The 8397-nt window shown below is 35.6% G+C and overlaps 1 protein-coding gene across 2 annotated transcripts in view; it reads left to right on the forward strand.

Moving 5' to 3' along the window:
- The window catches only part of GFOD1 (Gfo/Idh/MocA-like oxidoreductase domain containing 1), a 140676-nt gene that overhangs the window by 24079 nt on the left and 108200 nt on the right, over positions 1-8397 (forward strand). The gene's annotated exons all lie outside the window — the stretch shown is intronic.

Consider the following 8397-nt stretch of genomic DNA (forward strand, 5'->3'; position numbering starts at 1 on the left):
TCTTTGTATTTGCAAAGTAATTTGAGAAAGGAGAAAGCATGAATACTTTAGGGAGTGGGGAAGGCTTCATAACAAAGGTACCTGAACTAAGCCCTGAAAGAAGATAAGGAATCTGAGAAGCAAAGATAAGGAAGAAATATGTTCCAGACAGAGGGAATGGCTAGTACCAGTGGAATGACAAATATGGGTAAGGAGGATTGCAGTTTGGTTCCAATGTAGAGAATGTGAAGTGAAATAAAAGAAGTTTTTAGAAAGTTAGATAGAAGCTAGATAATAGATTACCTTCATTACCAAACTGGAGTTTGTATTTTTTTCTTGTCAATGGGAAATAGGAAACCATCAAAGATTTCCTAACATAGAAATGATGTAGTTAGACCTGTGCTTTATGGATTATTTTGATAGCCACATTTTACTTATTTCTTGTTTCTCTACCATGCATAACCTTATGACATATATTTTAGCTATTTAATAAATGATTATTAAATGATTATTAATTATTATTAAATTATTATTAAATTATTCTGATAGGAATTTTGACACACTAATTGACTATCTGTAAGACATATTGATATAGATCTAGTACAACTCTAGGCTAAATAAAGGAGTTTACTCATATTTCTCTTTGGAAATCTCCATCACTATTCAGTAACTGGGATAGCTAGGTGGTATGGTGGATAAAATGCTGTGCTTGGAGTCAGGACTCATCTTTGTGAGTTCAAATACAGCCTCAGATATTACTAATTAAGTGAACGGGTAAGTCATTTCACCATATTTGCTTCAGTTTCTTCATCTTTAAGATGAAGCTAGAGAAGGAAATGGCAACCACTCTAATATCTCCACCAAGAAAACCCCAAATGATGTCATGAAGCATTGGACATGACTGAAAAATGACTCAAAATAAAAAAAATCATTATTATTCAATCTGATGCACTTTGTCCTCATCTTTTACATTGCTCAATATCCTTCTTTAAGCCATAGGCTGATACAACAGAGTCTGAAATTAATATTGAGGAAATTATACTGAAAGTCCTCCAGAGTTGACCTCCCAGTGACTATTGATTTTTGTCCCTATATACTCCACACCATCATTTCATCTAGCTCAGATGCTTTGTGGAGTAGCCAGGAAGGCCGGGGGAGGATAGAATTTAACTTAAGGTATATATGAGCTATATATGTGGGAGAGCTTCACTCTTATGACCTTTTGTATTGCCATCTTAGCCAGAAGTCCACACATAGCTTTCCACATAAGGTAAGTGGGCACAAGAGTAATTAATGACTGTTGTACAAAATAAAGAACTTTAATTTCATAGGTATGTGTGAATTTTGAACTTTTTTACTAGTGATACCCAGAAGTGCTCAGTATTTTAAAGCTATGTTCCTTACATGTTGTTATTCTGAGATATCTAAGGCACCAGAGAAAGGCTTTTTAGTAGGATTAGATTCTCTTTGGAGGGTTTATGGAAGGACATAACAAATCCCCTCAGGAGAAAATGTTCTGCATTGGTGGTAGGAATGCCCACATCAATGAAATCAGACTCATTGAATTATCAGTTCCTTATAATTAAGACACAGAAATTTTTTTAACTGATTCTTAATTACCATCCTTCATGATATAAAAGCAACTCTGATAGAAGTCAGAAGACTTTGACTGTAGCCCAGGATCCTGACCCAACCTATTTTTGTGATATGGGCAAGTTTATGTCTGATCCTTATTTCTACATCTATAAAAATTATTTTAGGATAATCATTTCTATCTTAAAGATGCAATAGAATTTTACATACATACATGCATACATACATACATAGACATTCTTGCAACACTTTGTAAGTTTCAAATGTAAAATATTATGAGTAAAGATAGTATTTTATTAATGAACATGCTAATCAATTCTGTGTGGCCAAATTTGAGCAGCAGTCTTAATAGAGTTAATTCCATTATCTAGAAAATTCCATTCTCCATCATACTCAAGGAACTTGATGTTTTAGTTAATAAAATATTCAAATTTTTCTTTCCATATCTACACCATGCTGGATCACTGTCCTCAACAAATTAGAATATGATATAAAGACCTTAATAGCAAAGTTGCTGAGCATAATTTAATCTTTCTATGATGAATCAGAAAAGATTTGAAACTCTTGCAGTGACTGAAGGTCATCATTAGAACCATAAAGATTCACTTAATTTGTCAAGTCTGGGAAGGAGTGGTTAATAGAGTTTCATTAGACTACTCACTATCAAAGGGTTTATATAGTATGTTAAGTCCAAACTACTGTTTTTAACATACCAAGAAAAATGAGCACTTTTTTTGGCCTAGTTTAAATACCACATATCTTCTTTTGGGGGTTCCCAGTCTAAGTGGGACCTGAGGCAAATGCATCCTTTTAAATCCTGATGTAGGATTGACAATAACGGCTCTGACACAAAATTTCATACATTGGCTTACTAAAACTCAGGAACAGGTGTGTTTATTAGCATTGCGAGTATGAATTTGTTGCCTCTAAGTCTTTAATACCTATAAATATCTGAAATAAAAAGTAGTATGGGAGAATGGAAAGATAATGAGATTTGGAGACAGAAGACCTGAGTCTGTGATTGGGGTTGTATCACTTGCTTGCTATAAGATACACCAATTAATCTCTTCAAGCTTCAGTGTTCTTATATGTTAAGTGGAGTTGATCATATTTATATTACCTGACTCTAGTATTGGGAGGTAAGCTTATATGAAACCTAAAGTACTATTGACATGAATATTGCCATTGCCATCACATCATGATCATCTTTAAAGTTTAAACCATAAAATAGCTACATAAAATATAAAAGTGGTTTTCTAAAACAGCATTGATATTATAAATTTGCAGAAAGAATTTGAATTTTACAATCATTGCAGTAGATAATAACTAAACCTACATGATCTTGGACCCATTGCCCTACTTTCTTGGTTCTTAGTTTGTTCAATCAACATTCATTTATTAAGCATCTTCTATAGCTTAATCATTCAACAAGTATTTATTAAGCTATACCTCGGGTGCTATATTGAGTACCACTGATAAAAAGACAAAAATAAAAGTTCTTGCCTTCATGAAGCTTATATTCTACTGTTGAAAGGCAACATCTCCATATAAGAAAATCAAGGAAACAAAGATTCAGTCTTCTGAGCATATCGATATTTTTTAAGTAATGCATACCAATTGCCTAACAAACTGGGACCAGACCTCCTCAGCTTAGGTCTAAACACTGAATATAAGGGATCACATCCTTTTGCATTAAAAATAATGAATCAAATAAAGCCAATTAAATAAAATAGTACAATATATTAGATAACTTGATTTCTAATTGTATGAAAGATGAGGAACATTCCAAGTTGGGAGTAGAAGATAGAACAGATACAGTTCTCTGAATTCAGAAAAAGAGCCCACCCAATGTCACCCCACCTAATTGTTTACAAACAATCAAAGAAGTGTAGAAACAATAGCTGATAAATACAGGGCCAGACATATGGATTATTTGAGATGTATAAATTTTGAGAAAACTCTTTTCATCAGTCTTTGGATTTGACTTTGTTTCTAGTATATAACCTAGGTTCTTGATTAAGGGTCTCTAAACAGCAGGGAGAGATAGTCCATCCAGTTTCCCAGCCATACAGGGTTAGGTTCAAATGATATAATCATATTTTTTTCCAATTTACACAATTGAATAAACTTTTCTTGCTAGACAGAATTTGGACTAAACCCATAACTGAATAGAAACAGAACTAAGATAGCTCCAGAATTGAGTTAAAAGATGAGGTCTCTCACAATTTCTGAAATTAGCAACTTGCTGTCCTAATCCTTTAAATATTTTAGAAAATGAAAGAGAACATTGAAAAATTAGAGGGTAGGACTACATCATGTCTGAGGTCTCATCCAACTGTAATGTTCTATAAATTTTTGAACCAAAAAGCAAACTCTTATTTAATTCATCAAATACTAAGACTAATGCGCACTCTTATTATTTGGTAGTTTATAGTAGTGCAGTGTATACACATAGCTCATTTTGTTTGTAACTCGGGAGTTTAGATCCTCTCCTTTTTATTTCCTTCTTCCCATTATCAGGGTCCCAGGTAACCTAGGAAAGTCCTTGTCTGCCACAAATATGAATTATTAATCTTTAAAAAAATCTATAGTTAGTGGAGGGAGACATAATCATTTGAGGTCCCCTATAATCAATTCATGCCCCTAGTCTTATGCAGGTTGTTTGAATTTGGGACTGACATAGCAAATTAAATCAGAGGACTTCAAACTATCTATTTAACATACAGTGGATTTGGAAAGTTCAGTTCCATTAGGTGAACACTCTCCCCTTGCACATAGGAAGCCAGTTTACTTACCTTGCTCTACCACAGGACCTGACCTAATAATGATTGTTTGCCTTAACAGAGTCACTTTCTTCAGTTAAGAGCACTTTCTAGACATTATAATTATAAGCTTGATCCTTATAAGTGAACAGGGAGCAGACCTTATCATCCTCCCCCCACTTTACAGACCTTTGGGCTATTCTCTTGGATGTAATAAATACTGGTTGGTCCTCTTTATTGTAAATATTATATCTCTCTGAATGATGCTACTTTCTGGGAAGGACTGAGTCTGTATTGAATGGGGTGATATGCTTAAGAAAGGATACTCTTCATGTGTAATCTGTATCAAATTGGGGAAGCTAGGTGGTTCAGTGGATAGAGCACCAACCCTAGAGTCAGGAGGATCTGAATTCAAATGCAGCCTGTCAATTAATATATATTGTGCTGTATGACCTTGGGCAAATCACTTAACCCTGATTTCCTATCATCCTGGGCCATCTCCAGTTGTTCTGATCCATATCTGGCCTTCAGAGAGATGGCTTCAGAGAGAATATGAAACTGATGACTTAGTACAGTACCCCTCACTCAGATCCAATTCATATGCATGTCATGGCATCATCTCCCTGATATCGTCTTCTTCAAGAACGAAGGACAAACATCATTTTAGACTGAGTAGTGTTTCAGTGAATGGGGTTGAGAGGGAAGGAAGGATAGAATTTGGAATTAAAAACTTTTAAAAATCCTCTGAATATTAAAATGGGAAAAATATTATTAAAAAAGAAGAAAAGAAAGGATGATCTTTTCTCTCCTATGGCCTAAGGCAAACATGTTCTTGCTGAGAGAGCCATAAGGATGACTGAAAAAAGAAAAATGGGATACCATCTCAGCACTAATAAAAATAATTGATAGGAAATAGAGTTATTAAAAGAAAACAGGTTTGGGGGAACTGACCAATATTTTAGGTGATGGGAGAATACAAGTAATGAGTTGAGCTTATAGATGTCAAAGAAGGAAGAGATTATTCTGGTTAATTAACTATACTCTTGTTGTGTTATGGTAGTGATGGTGGTGCAGTAGAAGAGTCACAGTTGTGGTGATGCATTTAAGTCACCTGAAAAGTTTCAGGTTGTGTATTGCAATAAGGGTCAGTTCCTAGCTGATGTGGAGGACAGCAGACATGTAGGATCTCCATCTCTGAACCTGACATGTGGACATTTTCACACTACTTACCATGTCCCTATAGGGAGCCTAAGTACTAAGGGTAGACAATGAGCTGTCTATATTGGTCCTCACCTTATCACCACCAAAAACCACTTACTAAGCTCTTTCTGCCTGTGAATCAGGGGCTAGACAGTGGTAGTTACAAGTTTATAATCTGACCAGAATTATAAAACACATAATATAAAAACAATGAAACCATTACAATGTAAGGTAGCCTACCATTAATGTTAAGTGAGTTGTAGAGATGAAAAATCTTTTAGGTTATTTCCTTTCCTTTGAAGATTTTTTTATCACCTCTACTGGACCCAGTAATGAATGGGTTGACTTCTGAGAATGTTGCCTAACAATGAGGTCATCTCTGCAGTCTAGTGAGGTCTGGGTCTCTATTCTCAGTCTCAATTCTTGACTCCCCAGGACTCCAGACAAAGGCCTCCCTTTAAGAACTGATTGAAGAAGGTGGGAAGGACCATTTTGAACTCCGGCTTCCAACTTCTCTTTTTATTTCCCTTTTGCCCATTTTCCTTTGGTCCACAACTGAATGTTATGGTATATTACTAGCATCTCTTTAAATAATACTCTTCAACCATCATCCACTCATTCATTCCTCATGAATGATTCAAACCTAGATTCTTTTTTTTTCCTTTTGTGTAGGGAGTGTGCTCACACTTAACTTTCCAAGATTTGCCTCTTTGGCCAGAGGGGAAGATGAGGTTCTCACTTCTTGCAGCTTGATGTGATAAAAAGATGTGAAATCAGGAAAGGAAAAACAGCAATTCCATCTTCCATTTGACCCAAAATTGAACCTTTTAGATAATCTTGGGATTTTAGCTTTAGTTAGAGGAAATGTGCTTAGAAGAATTGAGAAGGAAAAGGCATCATATTTCTGTGTCATTGTCTCCTTGCTGAATTTCTAGGAATTGCATTTTAAAAGCCTCTACTACTACCTACAATTAAATTGCTATGCTTCGAGGGAATCATCATCATGATTTAATGTTGACTGAAGGCTGTGAGAAATCACCATCTAGAGAGGAAAAACAACATCCCTCCTTTCCCCCAACTAAAGTAATTAAATTGAATTAAAATACAAATACACACAAACACATACATACACACAAGTTTCACGGACTCATTGAGCAAAAAATATGCTAAAAAGCAATTTATACAGGTCTTCCCCAAATCAGCTTTTAAAGGGAAAAAAATCTTTTAAAATCAGGCAATGCAGATCTCTTGCAGCAAGGATAAGCTAGAGATATTCATGGAAGTGTTCATGTCACGGAATCATGAAAAAATATTAGAGTTGGAAAGGGAATGAATGCTACTATTCATCTTTTTCAGTCCTTTTAATCAAAAAAGATTATTATGAACTAGAAAAACATTAGCACGTGTGAACATTTCTATATTCAAAGAAGACCAGAAAAAAGAAGATTGTATATGAAACAAATCTATTGTATGTAGCTCTAAAATATGTAATATACATACATATAAATATATATGATATATGCATGCATACATAAATATATGTATATACTATATGCATATTCACTTTAAAATGAGAATATCAATAGTGCCTTGTGTTGTTCACTTCTTAACCTTTTTACTCTTTTCTGTTATTTTTTAAAATGTTTCATTGACATTCTTTTTTTTTTAACATTACTATCCTTCTATCTTGTACTCTTCCCTCCCCCATCAAAAAGCATCAAAGAAATTACACTGAGCAAAACAAATTTGCATTAGTTGTGTTTGAAAATGTATGTGTGGTCTTTTATAATTATAGTCCATTACTTCTCCACTGAGAGGTGAAAGGAATATTTCATCTGTAGTCTTCCAGATCAAGAATTAGTCACTGCATTATTTAGAGTTCTTAAGACTTTCAAAATTTTCAAAATGTTGTGATCACTGTCCTGCTTATTTTGCTTTGCATCAGTTCATAAAAGTCTTCCCAGAAACTTTGTCCAAATTCATCTCTTGAATCATTTCTTATGGTAAGCCTCTTTATTATTCAGAAGAAGAGAGGTGAAATTGATGGATGACCTAGATCATCCTAAAGTTACATAGGTTTCCCTAAGCTAAGACAGGAGAGATCTCAGTTCAGATATCTCCTCCTTATTCACCTGCTGCACTACCTTGGGACTCTGCTTCCCCAGGAAATTCATTATTGGGATTACCTCATTATCCTCTAAGATCCCATCTGACTTGGTACAGTATTTTAGTTTGTTTGTTTGTTTATTCTCTGATTGGGGGGTGGGGATGGGTGGTGCATCAATGATCTCATTTAAGGAGAGAACTCAGCAGAGACATCTCCAGTGCTCCTTGCATTTGTCTGGAACGTCTCTCTCTGCCTTCCCCACCATGCCCTCAGCATTCCCTCCTCACTTTCAGCTTCTTTTGGTGTTTTGTTTTTCCCCATTAGATTTTAAGTTCCTTTCACTCCCTTTCTGCCTCTCTCCCTCCTTTCCTCCTTCCCTACCTCTTTCTTTCCTCCCTCCCTCCCTCTTCCTCCCTTCCTCCCTTCCTCCCTCCCTCCCTCCCTCCCTCCCTTCCTTCCTTCCTTCCTTCCTTCCTTCCTTTCCTTCCTTCCTTCCTTCCTTCCTTCCTCCCTTCCTTCCCTTTCTTTGTTCCTCCTCTCTCTTCCTTTTCTCGCTTTCTTTATCTCCTTTCTCTTTTTCTTCTCTTTTTCTCTTCTTTCTTCTTTTTCTCCCCTTTTCCTCTTCTCTTCTCTTCTCTTCTCTTCTCTTCTCTTCTCTTCTCTTCTCTCTCCTCTCCCCCCTCCCCCTCCCCCTCCCCCCTCTCTTTATTAGCACATAGTAGGAGATTAATAAATGTTGTTATGTTGATGTCAGTC

This window comes from Macrotis lagotis, chromosome X (genome assembly GCF_037893015.1).
Source record: "Macrotis lagotis isolate mMagLag1 chromosome X, bilby.v1.9.chrom.fasta, whole genome shotgun sequence".
NCBI lineage: Eukaryota > Metazoa > Chordata > Mammalia > Peramelemorphia > Peramelidae > Macrotis > Macrotis lagotis.